Raw genomic sequence first — 20,414 nt, 5'->3', positions numbered from 1 at the left:
TAAATGTCAACTAATACAGATCTGACTAATCAAATCCACAGCCAAGTGGCACATCAGCGAGGGAAATATGGACTTTGAGCATTAGTCTAGCACCATTCCCAAACAACCCCCTACACAAACTTTAAAATAAAGCCTTAAACTCCCCCAGTGTTTGGAGAAGAAATGGCTCAAAAATCTCTAAGCATTATACAAAGACTGATACATTTGACTACATTTATATAATACAAATTAAAACCAAATGAAAAACCAGAAAGTGTATTTTATTTCATACTGAAAAACTGCGTGTTCCTAACATGTACAAAGCATATAGGAGGCATATACAGTGTTTTCAACTTCACATGCAATTGAGTTTTAAAATACTGAACTACTATTCACATTTAGAGACATCTATGAAAGTTTGACATGCTTTCTTGGTGATTGAGGGAGCAGGTTCTTTCACTCATAGTTTACGCTTGAATTTGCCTTTGGGCAGGGCTCTTAAATCTTTCCCTCTTGGAGTGTTTTGTTTTGACTTTTACTGGGGTTTTTATACCCACCTCCCTACTACCCTTCCAACCCTTCAGCAGTAGGTAGGAGAAAAAGGAGGTAGTAAGGGAAAAAGGGCTCTCAGTGCCATCTTCCTTGAAACTCCTGCATCATGAGAGCGAAGTGGCGGAAGAAGAGAATGCACAGGCTGAAGCGCAAGAGAAGAAAGATGAGGCAGAGGTCCAAATAAACCAGCTTGTGCACCCACGAAGCCTGCAGGAGCAGAAGTAAGGGATGCTGAAGGCTGGGACACCGGAACAAGCTGTTGGACTGCATGCTGCTCTTGGTAATAATTCTCAGTAGACCTGGAATGTCACCTCACCAAGATCACCTGGGAAATTGACTGCCTTTCTTACAACCAAAACAGTCCTGCTGGCCCTCTGCCCTTGACTTTTGACATCCTGCACTAGTTCTGTTCTCTCTTGTGGCCAAATGTAACTCGTGTACAATAAATCCTCTTGTTGTCAGGTGAGTAAATAAATAATAAAAAGGAAAAGGGGCATAAATCTTCTTAAACTACTTCCGGTTGATCAGGGGTGTCAGGTTCCTAGGGGCAAGTCCAGTCTTTGTCCTAAGGATATCTCCAACTTTTGTCAAACCACAACAACCTGCGACTAGGAGCAGCAGGGAGGCCAGCAGCTGCTACAGCCCCTCTCAGGACTCTTCTATTTATACCCTTTCCAGAGTCCCCCAAACTGAAGTATATACAGCAAAAATCATGCCCCTGCTAGGGCATGAGACAAATAATTACCTGCTGTGAAGCAGCCTCTTATTCCATACCTGGGATTAAAAGAAAAACATATTCTCATAATTGGCTTTTTAAAGAAACCAAAATTCCCACTACACCCTCTTGACAGTGCATCTTCTGCATTGACTTCTGCTTGCTGAAGTGACCTGCTTTGACCAAAAGGATAAACTTGACAACCACCAAAGACTGAAAAGTACTTTCATATTGTGCTTCCTTTATTCTTAGAGCACCATGCTTTCCAATGTGGGTTATGAGAGACCATTTGAGAAACCTCAGTGACAGCCTGCTAACTAGTAGAAATGATGAATGTATGGTTTATCCAGATGGAGTTGAGTTGCCAACCATTTGGAGTCCCAAGGGTGAAAACAAGGGAAGGATGTGGCTGATTCATCCAGAAGAGCTGATCTGGAGAAGTAGTATGCTATGCATAGTGAAGGCTAACAGAAAATAAGATACAACGGCAAAAACATGACAAGACGTGTTCACCTATATTATTTGTAGACTGGAAATATTCTTGAGGAATGGTTCATAGAGCACAGAGTATCTATTTAGCAGACTTGCCACTGCATGTGAGTAGTTTCCATGGAGTAATTTTCAGGATGTGAAAACAAAACCCAAAACAAAACCAGTACAGAACAGTGTATAGTATGCTGCCCCCCCCCCCTTTTTAAAAAAGAATACTGCTATGTATTCATTTTTAATTTTATTTGAAAAATTAGAACTGGCTGAGTGATTGCTGAGCATTAATGAGGCCCTGGGTTCAATTCCAGCACCACAAAATGAAAGAGCTGACAGTGCTTTCTCTTAACAGCTGGCCAGCACCCAGGAATGATTTAGTAGAGGGAAAGGTAATGCTAGACTGCATTCTACAAAGTGTTGGAACTGGAACTATGTTAATGTTTTGTTTTCACACATTCTTTTTTTTGGGGGGGGGGGGTTGGGATGGGAGGGTTTCGAGACAGGGTTTCTCTGTATAGCCCTGGCTGTCCTGGAACTCACTTTGTAGATCAGGCTGGCCTGGAACTCAGAAATCCGCCTGCCTCTGCCTCCCAAGTGCTGAGATTAAAGGCGTGCAGTTTCCACACATTCTAAATGAAGACAAAAACTAGTTATAGAATCACAGTAAAAGTAAAACGAAGCTATCTATGTTAGCCTCTTAAAAATAGAAATCATTTAAAGTATTGTAAAAATAACCATTTGTCTAATCATTCTTAGTAGGGATGCATCAAGGTAAAAAGAAGCGACATTCATATTAGTAAGTATTCAGAAACTATTATATATTTCAGATAAGTTAAAATACAGTTTTTGTTAATATCAGGAATCAAAACATTCATAAAGATGCTAAGTAGTCTATAAGTTGTAATCAGGTGTACAATTTTCTTGGGAAGTATTATGATGCATTTTTTTTGAAAAGACCAATTTTCTAGTCCTTGTCTGTGTAGTAATGAGCACCTAGAACCAGGATTATAGTTTCTAAATGACATTTCCTCTTAAGAAACAAGGATTCCTTGGAGCTGGAAACATCTTTTTGGACTTAAAAGAAAGGAATCTTTTAAAGACTAGTAGCTCATTTCAAAAGGACTTACGGGTCAATTCAGAGAGCTTATTCCTTGACAAAAATGGAAAATATAAATTAAGATAATTGCAATACATCGAAATTTATGTGAAAAAATCCATGAATTAAAAAATCATAGACATATTTTGCAGAATGCTAAGACACTCATTGTTCTGAAAACAACAGAGTGCATTTATATTTCCTCTTGTGAGACGGAGCTGTCAATATAGATACTTTCTTCTTCACCACCAATTCTACTTGATTAGGAATAAGAATATTAAAACTTCACTCTTTTGTGGTCTTTAATGAACTAATCTAAGAAATGATTACCAATGTCTTCCAAACTTTGGAAAGGTTGACGTGGAACTTTCTAAGTGGACCAAATTGGCAATTCAGCACATAGTAGGGCTGGCCTTCCATAGGCACAGCTTTCAATCTGTGGGTTCTGCAACTGTGAAGTCATCGCACCATGAGGAGTGTGTGTCTGAATTGATCATGGACAGACTTTTTCTTGTATTATTCCCTAGACAATAAAATATAATAACTATTTACATAGCGTTGAGAAGTGTACGAGTTGCCACTGCATCAGAACAATGAATACAAAGTCGAATAAACTGAAAAGGCAATTCTTCCTAAAACAGTAGGAGCAGTAAGGTCAGAAGGCAAGTCAATGTCCCTGAAGTTGGTGTGAGAGGCACAGAAAATCATACCAGAGTGGAAACTCAGGAACAGACAACTCAATGGGAATTAATGCCCAGCTGGAGAAAGCCTGCTCAGGAATCGATGGAAAGCTGGAGGTTCAGCCTAAAGAAATCTTAGATAAAAAACAAGGAGCTCATTCACTGGGATCTCCCAGTCCCTTTTATTAATTCTTAGAGAATTTCTTACAATGTGTTTTGATAATATTTACCTCCATCCCTTGACTAGGTAGACCTTTTAGTAGACTTGTTGTTACTGAATAAAAAGTCTATGCCTGAGGATATCTCCATAGAAACATTGAGAACTGAAAAACTCTGGGAAAAGTGGGGAGAACACATACCCCAAATAGCAGTTCCCTTTTAAGCAGTATAACTATGCATGGTGGGGGTATTAAAATGAAGGTACTGAAAGATCACAGTGTCATTTTGAAGTTTGGGTTGTTTGTAAGTATATTTCAATCTCTGCAGCAGCCACTGGGGTGGGGGATGGAGGTCTGAGATTCACTGATGTGCTAAGAAAGATGAGAAAGTAAGAGAACCTTTGGGCCTCCTGTCTGTATTGGTAAGGTGCTAGTAGTGATGGCTATCACCGTGCTTTTAACAGGGAAATTCAAAGTCAAGCTTTACTAGTTAGCAATAAGGCATTAATGAACACCGGGCAAGCAGAGACTAGCAGAGTAGGAGGTAGAAGGGTGGGTCTTCCTCTAAGATGGAAGTGGAACAGCTGAGGAAGGAATTAGTCCAGAGGAGTCCTCTATCTTTTGAAGGTCCTCACTCTTTCCAAACACAGAAATTTTATTTTGACTCATGTGTATGGGTATTTCTAGTCACGTGTGTGTGAATGCAGCATGCAGATTCTTGGAGCTGGAATCACGGGCAGCCGGTGCTGGGAACAGAGTGTGTGTGCTCTGGAAGGGCAGCAAGCGCTCCTAACCTCTGCGCCACCTCCCCAGCCAACAGCTGCCCTTTCTTAGTCCCGGAGTTGAGTCCAGATCTCCTGGGGGAGTGTGCTGTGGTCTGCTGATGGGCAGAGAAGTTCATTGAGGTGGTTCAGGCTTGGGGCTCAGCAGGTGGGTTCTGGCAGCCTGGAAGGCACCAACTGGGTCTGTGTAAAACACACTGGGAAACTGGCTGAGCTAGACCTGAGGGACCAACCTTTGGAGTGTTGGCAACACTCCCCAGGAGGTGAGCACTATCTTGTGTCTCCTGAGTTCCTTTCCAGTCAAAGAACTAGTGTCCCTCCCTCCAACAGTCTCTCTGCTGCCCTCTACTGGTGAAGCTTTACATCTTACCACCTGGGGAAAAAGTAATAAAAGAAGTAAACTTGTAACTAGTGTTGCGGTCTTGACTTCGACTTGGCTTCAGAAGGACCACACCAGACCAAATAGTTCCACGGGAGGTTTATTGGGCGAGAGAGGGCAAGGTGGCTGCGGGAAGAGGGGGAGGGTAGATGGGGGGGGGGGGCTTTCTTCATATATGGGTGATGACGTAAAGGTGGGAGGTGAGCCAAGTGGATTCTGGGAATATGGTGGTTGTTGCCTTGGTAACAGGTGTTCGAGTCTCGCCTATGTGATGTCAGGGGTTTCGGAGGTCCTAATACCAACAACTAGCATCTCTATTGAAATACTTATATATGCAACAACAAGACGTCTGTGGTTCAAACCAATCATGAAGGTAGAGAAAGAAGCATTCACACAAGCAATGATAAATACTAAAGAGGGACTGTAGAAAGGGCTCAAATATATTCTCCCCTTCCTCTTCATTTTAAGTATAACACCTTAAAATGTGAATTGGCATGTTTCTGGAGGACACCGAAGCTTTATCTAACAATCTAGGGTTGCTTAGAATGTGGGGAGAACTAGAACAACCTCACATGGATCCACTGCTGGGAAGGTGGAGATAGCATCCTGGCTGATTGTGGGACAGAAAGAAAAGTCTTTCTTGGAAAGCCTTAGGCTGACATCAGGAGGCCACACAAGCTTAATCCTTACATTGAAAGGGACTGACAACATAGTTTCCTTAGTGGGTTTAGGTATACCTAGACTATTCTAAGTACTAGTTACGTGTTTGCAGTTACTAGCTATGCTAATGTATTTTCTGACAACGAGCCTACGCTCTGCTGGCAGGGAGCTGAGGTGCCAGGAAGCTGACAACTTTACACTCCCGATGCTCCTGAGTCTACAAGCTAAGAGAGGGGTGAATAACCCAGTGTGCGTCACTGCTGCTGTTGTCATCCTTCACTGACACCAGACTCCAGCTTCTTCAGATTCCAACAAGACTCCAGGAATCTTCTGCAGACCAGATTGGGATATCGAAAGAAAACAGATGTGTGGACTGAGGTGATATCTGCTTCTCAGCCTCTCCGCTCTAAAGATGGACATTTTTTGATTACCTGGTATATATCTTGTGAGCCAATGTAGTGAATCTTTGTTCATAACGTGTATGTATTCTATTGGTTCGTTTCCTTTAGAGAACCCCATACAATGCAAATATTGAATTAAAAAAATAGCTCACTGGAATCCAGCAAATTATTATTGCACTACAAAACTAAAGTAGTTCCATAAGATCAGCCAAGGAGAGGCTGGAAAAGGGATGGTGAAGTTAATTGTAGTGGCTGGGGAAGCAGGGATCAATGGATGCGGGAGGAAGGATGCTGAGTATCTCAAAAGGCATAAGTGGCAAGGATGGAAATGTGACAGGGTCTTTACAAGCATAGGCTCAGCTATGCAAATCATGAAATGTAAATGTTGCTGTAATAAAATCCCATGACCAAGTACAACTTCTGGAAGACAGTTTATATACCTTATGATTTTATGGGGAGAGTTTATAATGATGGGGGGGGTACACAGCAGCAGAAAACCATGATGGCAGGAAACTATGACATCACAGTTTTGTTTACCTACAGGAAGTAGGGAGGGCAAACTGGAAGTGACCTGGATTTATAAACACCCGACAGCCCAGCATTCCTCCGCACATTGCAGGCTGCTTGGACTCTGAGAAAGGAACCAGCTGCAGAAATGAACTGAGCAGTGCAACGTATTAGAGTTGCTCTGAGTCATCTGGCAAGGGGCTGGAAACTGATGGGCCAAAGCAGAGGAAGAAGGTTCTATTCTACCTGCTCCCCAAGACTGGTCTGAAGACCTGCACACTACCAACCAGGATGCTCATTGCTGGTTCCATGCTAGCAGCAGAGCCATTGCTGAGCTGGAGGTGGGGGCAGTGAGTGAGGGATGGAGCCACACACATAGAGGAGAATCTGGGACTCCTGAATTAGAGGGTGCTCACAAAATTTGGGTTGGAAGAATGCTTTGCAGAGATCCGGCATGCCCACATCCTCTAGTCCAAGATAAACCTTATATATTACCTTTTGAGTTTCCCCGACTCCCTGAGCTCCAAATGGCTGCCTTCCACACAGTATGTGTTTACACAACTTTATTTTCGTATGAATGTAAAATGAATGAACACTGACTTGTTTTGTCTGTGCATGACTTAAGCTTGTGTTTCTTACCCTTTCTTTTGTGTTTCCTTTAGACTCCAGCATGGTGAGTCCAAGTGATGTTTTTAAATAAGAAAACACACTGAAAGAGTCTCCGACATGTTTCAAGAGCAGTTTGGGAAGAAAATTACTTTTCAGTTTGTTTTATGTGATTTCCACACACACCTCCTAAAGCAAAATCAATATGCAATAAACCCCGGTGCTGGAGCAGTGGCTCTCAGTTCTTTGCTGCAAGCGCAGGACCCAGCCCTGACTATCCAGTGTGCTTTGCTTAACCTGGCTTGTTCTGTCCTGATGACTTCCTTCCTTCCATTCTAGATCCACTTTGCTTCCTACACCTTTTTTTAAGGAGCTACAGAGACAAAATTTGGAGCTGTGACAAAAAGATGGACCATCTAGTGATTGCCATATGCAGGGATCCATCCCATAATCAGCTTCCAAACGCTGACACCATTGCACACACTAGCAAAATTTTGCTGAAAGGACCCAGATATAGCTCTCTCTTGTGAGACTATGCCGGGGCCTAGCAAACACAGAAGTGGATGCTCACAGTCAGCTATTGGATGGATCACACAGCCCCCAATGCAGGAGCTAGAGATATTACCCAAGGAGCTAAAGGGAACTGCAACCCTATAGGTGGAACAACAATATGAACTAACCAGTACCCCGGAGCTCTTGTCTCTAGCTGCATATGCATCAAAAGATGGCCTAGTCGGCCATCACTGCAAAGAGAGGCCCATTGGACTTGCCAACTTTAGATGCCCCAGTACAGGGGAACCCCAGGGCCAAAAAGGGGGAGTGGGTGGGTAGGGGATTGGGGAGGTGGGTATGGGGGACCTTTGGGATAGCATTGAAAATGTAAACGAGGAAAATATCTAATAAAAAAAATTTAAAAAAAAAGAAGTTTTGCAAAGGTACTTGGTTGAGCACATGTGTGCTGTAAGCGCACGTGTGTATGTATGTGTGTGTGTGTGTGTGTGTGTATGTGTGTGCGCGCGTACACACACACACACACAAACCAGACACTCATGTGCACATAAGTGCACACACAGACGCCCCCAAACCCCAAAAGGAAGGAGGAAGTCAATTGACAGAAAGAACTGGTTGTTTTTCTTGATCATGGATAAGGAGAAAAGCACACAGGGGTATATTCTCCATTGTTTGCTTCTTCTAACCTCTACTCCTTGTCAAGCCCCTGTCCTTGAGATTGGGGCCAAGACTAACTAACTTCAATTTCAGACATGGCAAACCTGACCCTCTGGGCTGCTTAGAGGGCTCCTTCTTCTTCAGTCTAAGGGACTTGGGTCCAGTTCTAAATGCTGCTGGTTGTTGACTGACAGCTGTGTCTGCTGACTTCTCTATTTCTTTCTTCCATAAGCATACTCACAGTCTTGCTTCATGCTTCCAGGAATTAATAAAGGAAAAGACAAACAGACTACGGAAATTCTAATTAACTTTGATATGGATTTGTGTGTAAAGTTGGATGAGTCACTGATTTTTAATAAATGGGAGAGAAAATCTTAAAGATTAATGTAATAGCTGAGAACACAGGAACCAGAACTTTGATGCTTGCTTAATTCTTTCTCCCAACCCATGCCATTTGGAGAAAAAAAAATATCAAAGACCGTTATGAAGCAGGAAGGAAAAGGGATTATGCAAATTAAAGTGCAGGGGACTTAATCACTACTCCTGTGCAAATGGGCTGCTCCTCCCAGCTTCTCGGTGTTTTAGGGCTGTATTTGCTGAGGATACACTCCTGAAGATAATGAGGAGTGGGGGCATAATAGAAAAGGGCATGCTTAGGAACTAATTGAACTCTCTAGGTACAAGAGGATAGAGAAAGGAAAAGCAGGAGAAGCCTAATAAAATCAGAGGTTCAGGAAGGGCTTGACCTTGGGACATTTATCCACATCATGCAAATACAGTGAAGAGTGGATGGATTGGCAGGGGTCATGTTTGGAGACTCCTTCTTCAGGGATTGTGTCAGAAGGTCTATATCATGGTGGGAACTTTCCTAGCTGTGGTGACTAAGGTTCCTTATTAGCTCTAGGGTCTCTGTGCTCCCTCCACATTTGCTGTGAGCCAGGGACTGATTCCTACTAGAAGTAGCATTGACTGAAATGCTCCAGCTCTCTTGGCCCAGGCCAGCAACTCTCCCACTCTCTAGTAGTCCAGTGTTGAGCATCACTGAGGTTAAATAATTTAAGCTAAAGCTCCCTTCAGCCTGACAATAGACAGCTAACACATATAAAGATTTATTTTGAGTGGTTGTAAAGATTAAATATTCAATTTTTCCTAAACGATAAACTGACTCTGATGGATTTGAAGCAGTGTACAGGGACTTCCTGTGTTAGATTAACCTTGACTGTGCATGCTTTTGTAGAGCGAGCAGTTGCTTCGAACAAACTTTAGCTTCACAGCCTTACAAAAAAGTCATTAATCTTTTATCATTTTCTAAGCTAAGAACTTAGTATGTATTTACCAATAACGAAGAGACATATGCAGGTTGACATAATTTATTGATACTTTATTTCACACTTGAGTTCGGTGGACAAATGTTCATAAATAGCATCCTGTACTGTCTATCTTTCTTTTCTCAGCTGTAGTAGGTTCTCTTAGACAGATCCATAAGAATATGGTGTCATGGAGGCATCAGAGTCTGGCTTCAAAAGGGAGAAGGAATACATGAGACAAGGCTGGGCAATCAAATATCATACTTTCGCCTCATCCATAGTGATTGGTCATTGAACTGGACCAATGATAATCCATCCTTGGTTCATAAGGTCCTTTTCCTGGGTTTGCTACATCTGAGGTTGCTGGTGATCATCTTGCTTCAGTGTAGAAAGAATCTGCTAGGAATGAAGTACAGACAAATGCAGAGCTAAACTGTGAAGGCCCATTTGCTGACAATGTTTATTCACTAGAAATCAGCTAGGTTTTGAGTTACATAAGTCAGTAGATTCCCTTGATTGCCCAAATAAGCTCATGCTGGGTCCTTAATGCAACGTAGTCAAATCTACCTGGTCATATACGACCTGTTAGGGTCAGAGCCCTGCACAAGGAATAAGCAGAATTTCTATCAAGAAATACAACCAGAGACATATATTCCCAATATGAGTCCCTATAAATATGAACTATATTATGCCTATCTGGTGTTGTCATTGGATTAGGACCCATATTTTTCAATTTCCTTCAAAACCATATCTAAAGCCATGGTCATCTGTAAGCAACTACTGCTGTATGAGTAGATGCCAGTGAAGATACATACAGGCTTGGATGTCAGTGAAGACATTCAGGTTAAAAAGCAGAAGTGTTGTTACAGTGAGAGTCTACATTTGTACCTATTGCTATCAATTTCTAAGAGTTCTTCCCATGGGAAGACATTATAAAACATAAACAATGTTTTATTTAATTTTAAAATTAGTTTTTAGTCTCACATGAAGACTAAGATAGGATCCATGTTGAAATGTTATTAAAAGTACAGATAAAATTTAGCACAAATATTAGCACTGGGAAGCTTTGTGTTCCATTCCAAAGTACTTAACTATGTGTGTTATAAAAGGAGACTTTGAATGTTTTAAATGAAAACATTTCTAGAAAACTGCAAGAGTGACTATACAGAAAAGAGGAGAAGGGGAGACAAAAGAAAAGGAAATCTGTCATAGGATATTGGAACACAGTCCAAGAATGGAGCTGTGTGAGGATTCTGAGTGCTTGTAAGAAAACTCCAAGAAAACAAGACAAGAGTCTTGTGACTTCAGTTTCTTCAAAAACATGAAATTGTTCTTGTAGTGGACTTTCATGTCCCACCCAGAGGTGGCATATAGGAGTTCATTTCAGCAGTTGTCACTCGCATGCTTCTATGAAGAAAACATGGTTTTTCCATGTGCCGCTTCTCTTTGTGATTGAACTCCTTGTTTGTCTGAGTCTTCTTAACCCCGAAAGTATAAATTTTCTGAGGCTCTCAATAAAGTTGGCGATTGCATGAGACTTTAGTTCACCTCACTTTTAGGCCCCACTCGCCCAGGTTGACACTGCCAACTAGAGAGGTAAACAACTGAACGGCTGCAAGATTTCAGTTTGAGATAAAGAGGTGTGAGCGGTAGAAATGGGAAGAAAATGGACACAGAGAGAACCTAAGAAGGAGGAGGAAGGAAGGGCTAGACTGTCCCACAAGACAGGAGAGAAAAAATTAAATAGCAACAAAAGATAAAATAACTTAGGGAACTGATTTGCTGGCTTGAGAAGCTGTAGGAAGATAATGAGTTTAATTTTGCTGTTTAACCTTTCAGGAGATGAATTCTTTAGGTAGAATGGAAAATAACCATGAAATGGACCTGGATCTTGAAAACTGCCTGGCCCCATGTTCTACTTATAACAGCAAACGGGAAAGTAATGTCAAGAACAATACTATTTGTGTGTGTGCGCCCACACACACACAGACACACAATAAGAAAATCAAGAAAAGAAGCCCTCAACTTGACAGTGTGTAGAGGGACATGGGAGGGATTAGAGGGAGAGTCCAGAGAGGGGCTGGAGGAAGAAAAAGGAGGGGAGAGTGATGTCATTCTATTGCAATTAAAAACATATTTTTAAAAAGAACAATAATGTTCATCTATAGCCAAAGAAATAATGGGTTATTATAAATGGGATATTTTGGTAATGAAAATGGCAACTAATTATGACAATGTTTGATGTCTAACAGTTCACCATCGCTTTAGTAGCAAGAGACTTTAGCAAGTTAGGGATGAGTATATTAAAGAACACATGCCCTGATCTATTTTAAATTGATAAACGTATAGCTCACTTTAATTTTATGCTCACCCAATCAACCTCTTACGTGTAACTTTGATCCCCATGTAGTTTCTTCTCCAGAAGGAGATTCCTTATTAATGGGTCCCCTTATATTATTTGTCATCAGCCTATTGCTCCTGGGTGTCTAAGCACCTGCTCTGTCTTTTGGCACAGATGAGATGGGTTTTTACTGACTGACTGTCCCCTTTGTATGGTGATTACATGCCAGGTCAAGGGTCCCTGGAAAAACCTCCTCGTGTGTAGATGGCTGACCTTTCCCCTTGTAAGTCCTTACTTTCATAACAACTTTACTCAAGAGAGAAGTTCTTAAGAGGCAACCAAGAGCTCAGTACTGAGTGAGTTGCTCTATGCTGCAAGGATCCACACCTGGGGCTCCCTTCCACTTAAGAAACTTGGGTGTTGCTCAATTTCTATCTACTTCAATTTGGTTTAAAGGTTTTTATGTGTGATCATAAAATTAGTATAACTTATCAGAGAGCAACAACAACAACAAAGAGAAGACGAGAGAGTTAGTGTCCTGTCCAGAAGCGTGTTTGTGTTTGGACATGGTCTCCTCCAGGCACTTTCAGTTTTGTTTTTGAATGCAGTTGAAACACTCCCTTATGTGCCTCCAGTCCCAACGTAGACTACACATAGCAATTTATATATATATATAGAGAAAGAAGCCATAAACATAGGTTTACTTTGTTAAAGTGCACCCATCTTTGGAACACGACTCCTGGGATCAGTCGCTTTATTGTAACTGGTACAACAGTAAATTTACATCTTGATGTCTTTAATCATCATTAAATGATTAAATATAGTGTGGTATTTATTCTTCTGTCAGAGGTACACAAATATACTTTAGATCTGCATAACTGAAACCAGTAATGTACAATAGGAAGAAATTCAGCTGTCTGGGAAACTTAGCTAGATGGCCTAAACAGACAATATCTAGTTAAAAATGGTTACCTCCCAACTGTGTAGCAAGCACACTCCTGGTGAGATTGACCACAATTCTTGCTCTTGAGAAGGGCTCTGCTTGATCTAAGCTAATTATGGTAGTTGAGTCAGTTCTTTTTGTGAATTGCCATAGTAACCAACCCAAGAATGAGCTTGTAGCCATTCCCCAAACCAGAAGCTCCTAAAGTTGCTTTGCTGGCAGTAGCAATATGGAAATGGGCACTTTCTCTAAGTGGTCAGAAGCAGTGTAGTAAAAGGGTTCCCTTCACCTATGAGCTAAGATTTACATTTGTGTTTTAGAACTACTGTTTCCATTTTGTTACTGTGTGCTATGAAGGTGAGTGATTGTAGTCCCCAGACTTTGTATTGAAATTCAGTATGCAACACTACAGTACTAAGAGGTGGGGGTTTTAGAAGGTGGTTGGGCCATGAAGGCTCAGCAGCAGGAAGGACATCAGTGCTCTTACAGGAAGCTCCCAAGAGAACGTTTCCTTTGCCATTTTGCCCTGGAAGGCTGTTGCAAACTTTAGCTGAGAACAGGCCCATCTTACTCTCCAGACTCCAGATCTGGGAGAAATAAATGTCTACAACTTATCAACTAGTCTGAGAATTGTGATATTGCAACACTACCAGATGAAGCCACTGTGGCAAAGTGGGCCTGGTGCTTAATGCAGCCCATGGAAGGAGAGCAGGCATGAGGGAGGGAAAGCAAAGCTAAGTCTTGTGAGTGTGCACCTGTACTCTCAGCCCTTGGGAGGGTAATGCAGAAGTTTTGCAAATTTAAAAAAAATTAAGTTTTAATCTTATTTTATGTGTGTGTTTTGCCTGAATATATGCATGTTCACCGTGTATGAGCCTGGTGCCTGTGGAGACTGGAAGAGGGCACTGGATCTGCTGGAACTAGAGATACAGAGGGTTGGAAGCCATTCTGTGAGTATTTGGAATTAAATTTGGGTCTTCTGCAAGAGCATCAAGTACCCTTAACCACTGAGCCATCTTTCTAGCTCTTAGGAATGAAGACTGAAGGCAGTCTGGGCTACACATTATTTCAGGCTAGAATGTGCTGCATAGAGTTTGTGTCTCAAACTAAAATCAAACCACCCCAAACTAAAAATAAAGTAGCTGGATTCCTGAAGTTTTTCTGGGTCTGAGTTAGTAATTGTGATGTCTGTTTAGGCTGTTTTTATTTATGTCTCCATTTACCTGAAACTGAAAGTACAGATGCTTTTCTGTGGTCTGCTGGAGACACCAATATGTTGTTAGCACAGAAGGTCCAGGAGTTTTGTGTGGTTCTAAAGCATGAGACACCAGGCCTGCCTGTGCTGGAGTCACAGGCAGAGGGTACAGAGTGCCAATCTGAGACTACTTGGTAAGATTGAGCATTTGTAACAGTCGGCATGAGTCTGAGAGACTGATGGAACAGAGACCTGAAGTGTGAAGCTCTGGTTAGCCTTAGGAGGAACCATTAGAGCCAGTGAAGGAGCTGCTAGAGGGACAGGGAGAGAGGCAGAATATTGATGTATCAATGCGCCTAGTGATAAAAAGTGTCCTTGAAGAGCTGGTATTCTCTGACATCACATGATCCAGAGGCATGATGAGGTTGGTAATTTGGTTGCAATTGGTGACTCAGCAAAAAGACAGAAACAAGCAGTAAGGAGCCCTGGATATTAAAAGATTTGTGACAAACAGTGGCTAAACAAAACTTTCCAAAGACAGGCTGAGCAAAATAGGAAACCATAGTGATATCTACAAGATGTAGTAGGTTTGTTTATTTGTTTTTCATCTATTTCTATTTGCTCTGTAGAAAATTCCAAAATGTAAAAAATTCCTGGGTTAGGGATATAGCATACTGGAGAGAACTCAGGTAAAATATGTGAGACCCTGGGATCAGTACCCTGTGGCATACATACCACATATACAGACACACAGATATACACAAACACATACAGACACACAGAGACACACAGACACACACACAGACATTCACAGACACACACAGACACATAGACACAGACACATAGACACACACAGACACACACACACACACACACACACACACACACACACACACACACACACTACATTTCTGGAGATTCCAAGTATTTTCTGTGTTCATTATGAATGACTGGTTGCCAAGCAACACTGACTCTTTTCATTTCCTGAAAGACGGGTAATAGTGAGAAAAGCACAGGATGAGTCAGAGAAGTCACCTGTCTAGAAAATGACTATTTTCTATGGCTTGTGAAGGCTGGCTCCATCACTGCAGAGCTAGTGGTTAGTCAGGGAGGTGTTATATCCTAGTGGTTCTAGTTCTCTGTTGCCATGATAAAGTTCTGACCAAAGCAATGTGAGAGAGGAAAGAGTTTACGTCTTATGGTCTATCAGCAAAGGAAGCTAAGGCAGGAACTAGAGATAAGAATCTGGAGGCAGGAACTGAATCAGAGGCCATGGAAGAGTGCTTCTTACTGACTCACTTTGTCTGGCTTGCTTAGACACTTTGCTTAAATAGCCCAGGCCCATCTGCCCAAGAATAGTATGGCTTATAGTGGACTAGACCTTCATAAATCATTTAGCAATTAAGAAAGTGTCGCTTAAGCACACAGACAGGCTAATCTGATGGAGACAATTCTGATGGTGTTAAGCTGACAAAAAATGGCACCATTTTCTTAGCATATTGAGGAAAGTCTGGTGTTGCTCTAGCTCTCAAGCTTGTCCTATAGGTGCAGCATTCAAACTTCAGGGAGCAAGGCAATAACTGATTGCTGAAAATACCTGGATTTAGCAGAACTCTGATGAACAAGGAAACAAACAACACCAGGGGCTGTTGGATTCTTGAGGAGCCTCCTAACAAAGACGAGTGCTCTCGGGATGACTCCATCAATAAACTCAGTTCCTAATGTCTGTTCCTTTGGGCACTACTTGCATGAGGACTCAACTTTCCCTCTCTACAATCTGGTCTGCCTCTTGCTTTCGTGACTAATCATCTATCTGGTTTTTTTTTTCTTTCAAACATAGTCTGCTATACTTGATTAAGGTTCTGCTTATAACCAAATGCTACTTCTGCCTCCTTGAGACTGCTCCCAGTCCCTCTGACCAGAGTTTTAAGTGTACACAAACATTCCCTTGAGACACTTTTAAAGCCAACCTTTGGAGTCTATTCTCCTCACTGAAAAAGTTCCTGTAGATATTTTGTAGTTCATTCATTTCATAAATAACTATTATGTACCTACTAGGGGTGGGGACTATGCTAAGCACCGGGATATGGTTAACAAGAGGTATATTAGTTATTTCACTGTTATGTGGTCAGATACGTGACAGAAGCTAGCTCATCATTTCATCTATCCAGTGTGGTGGGGAGGGTGTGACTGAGAAAGGCATAGCTCACTGTGGTGGGAAAGAAGGAGAGGAGACATTTGAATGCTGCGCTGGTCTCCTCATTTATGCAGTTCAGGCTTCTAGACTATGGATGTATTTTCTACGTTTAGAGTGGGTCTTCTCCTCAATTGATTTCCTCTAGAAATCACAGACAAACCCAAGAGTTGTGTCTTATCCATTTCCTAGACAATTTGATATCTAGCCAACTTATCCATGAAGACTAACCATTACTGATGTGCACTGCCTAGTCCTCGGACTCTAACAAAAGTGAAAATTGTATTGTGATAGTTTTCACTCCCTGCAGAGCTAAAATAGCTTTGGCTCCTTCCTTTATCTTTTGGCTACATGTGCATGAGGTGGGTGTTTTTGTTCTACCACACCCTCCCAACATGATGTCCTGCCCTGCCAAAGCAATGGAACCAGTCCACCAAGGACTGGGCCTCCCAATACTATAAGCCAGGATAAAATGTATCTCTTTACAAGCTTATCATCTCAGGTATTTTGCTACAGAGATGGAAACCGGCTAACACATCGATGCTGGTTCATGTTTTGTGTTCAGGGCTCCCGTGACTCACATACCGTCTTGGCAGAGGGTGTGAATGAGCCTCTGTGTCCAGGCTGAGGACATTCAGGACGATGAGTTTCAATGGCAGCAGCCTTTGCTGCCTTTGACCTGACGCTGTTGGTGTTGGTTCCTCTGTCATCACAAGCTTCTGGCTGTTTTTAGCATCTCTTACTCTGCTGGTTAGGTTCCTGGTCTCCAAGCCAAATGACTAAATGTGCATTTCTATAGAATGAATTGTTTCTCTGAAAATCTTTTATTATTGTTTTGCCTGCTCTATCTTCCTTGCAGATAACTGGAGACATCTTGGATCCCTCGTGAATAACTTCGGGGTCAAGTCAATGGACTTGCAACAGATCAAATTAATGTTATCAGCAAAACACATATACTCATAATGAAGAAAGTCAATCTAGGGCCTAGCAAAGGACCTCACACAGTAAGAGGGAAGAACAAGAGCGAGGGGGCAAAGAGGGGAAAGAAATGGAAGAGGAGGACTGGAATAAAGGATACATTTTATTAGAGACTTTGAGGAGTACATAAAAAAGCTTAATAATTAAAAAGAGGCATGGATGGAAATAAGTAATAGTCTGGCTATTACACAATATCACATTTTTATAAGAGCATACATAACTAGTTACATAACTAGTATAGCCTCTATTTTAGAAGTAATGAAGGGAAGCAAGGGTATTAATTGCCAGTAGATATAATAGAGTTGGAATACATAGCATGGTCTTTAGCAACATTCAAAGAATAACGTTAAAGCCTGATATTTAAATATTACTTTGTAATTCCATGGGTAGAAATGCCATTTCTTTAGTTACTTCAGAGAGCTAGGTTGAGCCAAATAATTCCCATCAATCACTTTTTTTACAATCCGTGTGAGAAAATAACAGTGTAGGAATTGCTTATCCCGAGCGTAAGTAAGAAGCTGCAGTATCAGCAGAAAGTCAGACTGTGGCAGGCTTTTCAGATCATTGAGAGGCAGAGGCTCATGCTGAGAGCCGCTGAGGCCCCCGCTGGGAAATGGTGAGCTGCACATTTGCCAGCTTGCTTCTATTGCTGGGCTCTCTGCATTATTCTGCAATAAGCAGCCAAATATATGAACCGAGGACAAGTATATTAAAGGTATCTCGTAGCTTTTGGTTGCACATATTTGAACTGCATATAAACTGTTCATACTTCCTGTCTTTTCTACGTGTTTAATCAGTTACAAGGTGTCCCTCTGCTTTGTAAAACGATAACTCAAGAGACTGATCTTTGTGTTCCAATCAAAAAGGGGGTGGGGGCATGTTGGAATCATGTTATATGGAGTCTTATGCATATGGAATGGTGTCTTGTGGGTGGAAAGAAACAGATCTGGAAAGGCTATTTCTTCCCAGCTGAAATTTTTACAGTATGTTTAATTGCGTGCCCTTAAGCAAAGGCCTCTGGTCCAGCTACAGAGGCAAAAGTTTCCAGAGAAAGTGATACTTACAGACTGCTCCTCTAAGCTCTCTCTAGGAAGATATGCTTGAATGGCTCCCATTATGTGCTTCCCCTTTCAGGAGACAGATCCAGATGAAGAGAGAGGAGAGTGAGCAGGAAACAGACACGGGTCTCTGACAGTGGAACTGTGCTCAACCGAGAGTTCAAAACTAATATTAGCCACGTTGCCTCTTTCAGTTGTAGTAGCACAAGTTCTTGAACTTGCATAAAGAGAAAATAAAGGCACTGACTCATGATCAGGCACAGTGGGTGCAAAAACGTAAGATATTTGACAGAAATTTGCCTCCTTTCCTCATTTGATTTATTTTAGGAAAAAGCAAGTATTACTTTTGTTTTAAGGCCCTTCACAAACACCTGCAGGCTTGCCCTCTGCCCCTGTTACCAGTCTGACAGAGTATCTCTTTCCTCTGGATCCAAAAATCAGTCTTAGGTTAATGTTTGTTGATCCATGTGGACAAACATCCCTTCCTGCCCCAGCAGAAACCATGACTCTGATTCGTAGAGTATAGGCTGTGACTCCTTCCCCAAGCCAGAGTGCACATAACCCTGCTCTCACCAGTGGTCTGAGAGTGAGTAGTGGCTCTATGAACTTTAAGAAAATAAAAACAAGACCAGAAAACTGAAGTAAGTTGGAAGACATTCTTTTTTCTTGGATAGAGTGACTCAATCTTACAGGTAAGTCAGTTCTATTAAATTAATACATATTTTAAAAATAGCTAAAAATATCAGTGACTTTTTTCCCAGAGTATGACAAATTTAGTTTGAAGATAATTTAAAAAAAGAAAAAAAAAAAAAAAAGAAAAGAAAAGAAAACTTCAGGACCACGAATCCAGCCCTTCAAAGGATAATAACAAAAAAAAAAAAAAAAAAAAAAAAAAAAACAATACAAGGATGAAAACCACATCCTAGAAAAAGCAAGAAGGTAATCCCTCAACAAACCTAAAAGAAGACAGCCAGAAGAACAGAATGCCAACTTTAACAACAAAAATAATAGGAAGCAACAATTACTTTTCCTTAATATCTCTTAATATCAATGGACTCAACTCCCCAATAAAAAGACATAGACTAATAGACTGGCTACACAAACAGGACCCAACATTTTGCTGCTTACAGGAAACTCATCTCAGAGAAAAAGATAGACACTACCTTAGAATGAAAGGCTGGAAAACAATTTTCCAAGCAAATGGTGTGAAGAAACAAGCTGGAGTAGCCATTCTAATATCTAATAAAATCGACTTCCAAGCCAAAGTCATCAAAAAAGACAAGGAGGGGCACTTCATACTCATCAAAGGTAAAATCCTCCAAGAGGAACTATCAATTCTGAATATCTATGCTCCAAATACAAGGGCAGCCACATTCATTAAAGAAACTTTAGTAAAGATTAAAGCACACATTGCACCTCACACAACAGTAGTGGGAGACTTCAACACACCACTTTCACCAATGGACAGATCATGGAAACAGAAACTAAACAGGGACACAGTGAAACTAACAGAACTTATGAAATAAATGGATCTAACAGATATCTACAGAACATTTTTTTCCATTTTTTATTAGGTATTTAGCTCATTTACATTTCCAATGCTATACCAAAAGTCCCCCATACCCACCCACCCCCACTCCCCTACCCACCCACTCCCACTTTTTGGCCCTGGCGTTCCCCTGTACTGGGGCATATAAAGTTTGCATGTCCAATGGGCCTCCCTTTCCAGTGATGGCCGACTAGGCCATCTTTTGATACATATGCAGCTAGAGTCAAGAGCTCCGGGGTACTGGTTAGTTCATAATGTTGTTCCACCTATAGGGCTGCAGATCCCTTTAGCTCCTTAGGTTCTTTCTCTAGCTCCTCCATTGGGAGCCCTGTGATCCATCCATTAGCTGATTGTGAGCATCCACTTCTGTGTTTGCTAGACCACGGCATAGTCTCACAAGAGACAGCTACATCTGGGTCCTTTCGATAAAATCTTGCTAGTGTATGCAATGGTGTCAGCGTTTGGATGCTGATTATGGGGTGGATCCCTGGATATGGCAGTCTCTACATGGTCCATCCTTTCATCTCAGCTCCAAACTTTGTCTCTGTAACTCCTTCCATGGGTGTTTTGTTCCCAATTCTAAGGAGGGGCATAGTGTCCACACTTCAGTCTTCATTCTTCTTGAGTTTCATGTGTTTAGCAAATTGTATCTTATATCTTGGGAATCCTAGGTTTGGGGCT

Source organism: Mus musculus, chromosome 1, assembly GCF_000001635.26.
Source record: "Mus musculus strain C57BL/6J chromosome 1, GRCm38.p6 C57BL/6J".
NCBI classification, from domain to species: Eukaryota; Metazoa; Chordata; class Mammalia; order Rodentia; family Muridae; genus Mus; species Mus musculus.
The sequence above is the reverse complement of the archived record's forward strand: the minus strand, read 5'-3'. Positions refer to the sequence as shown.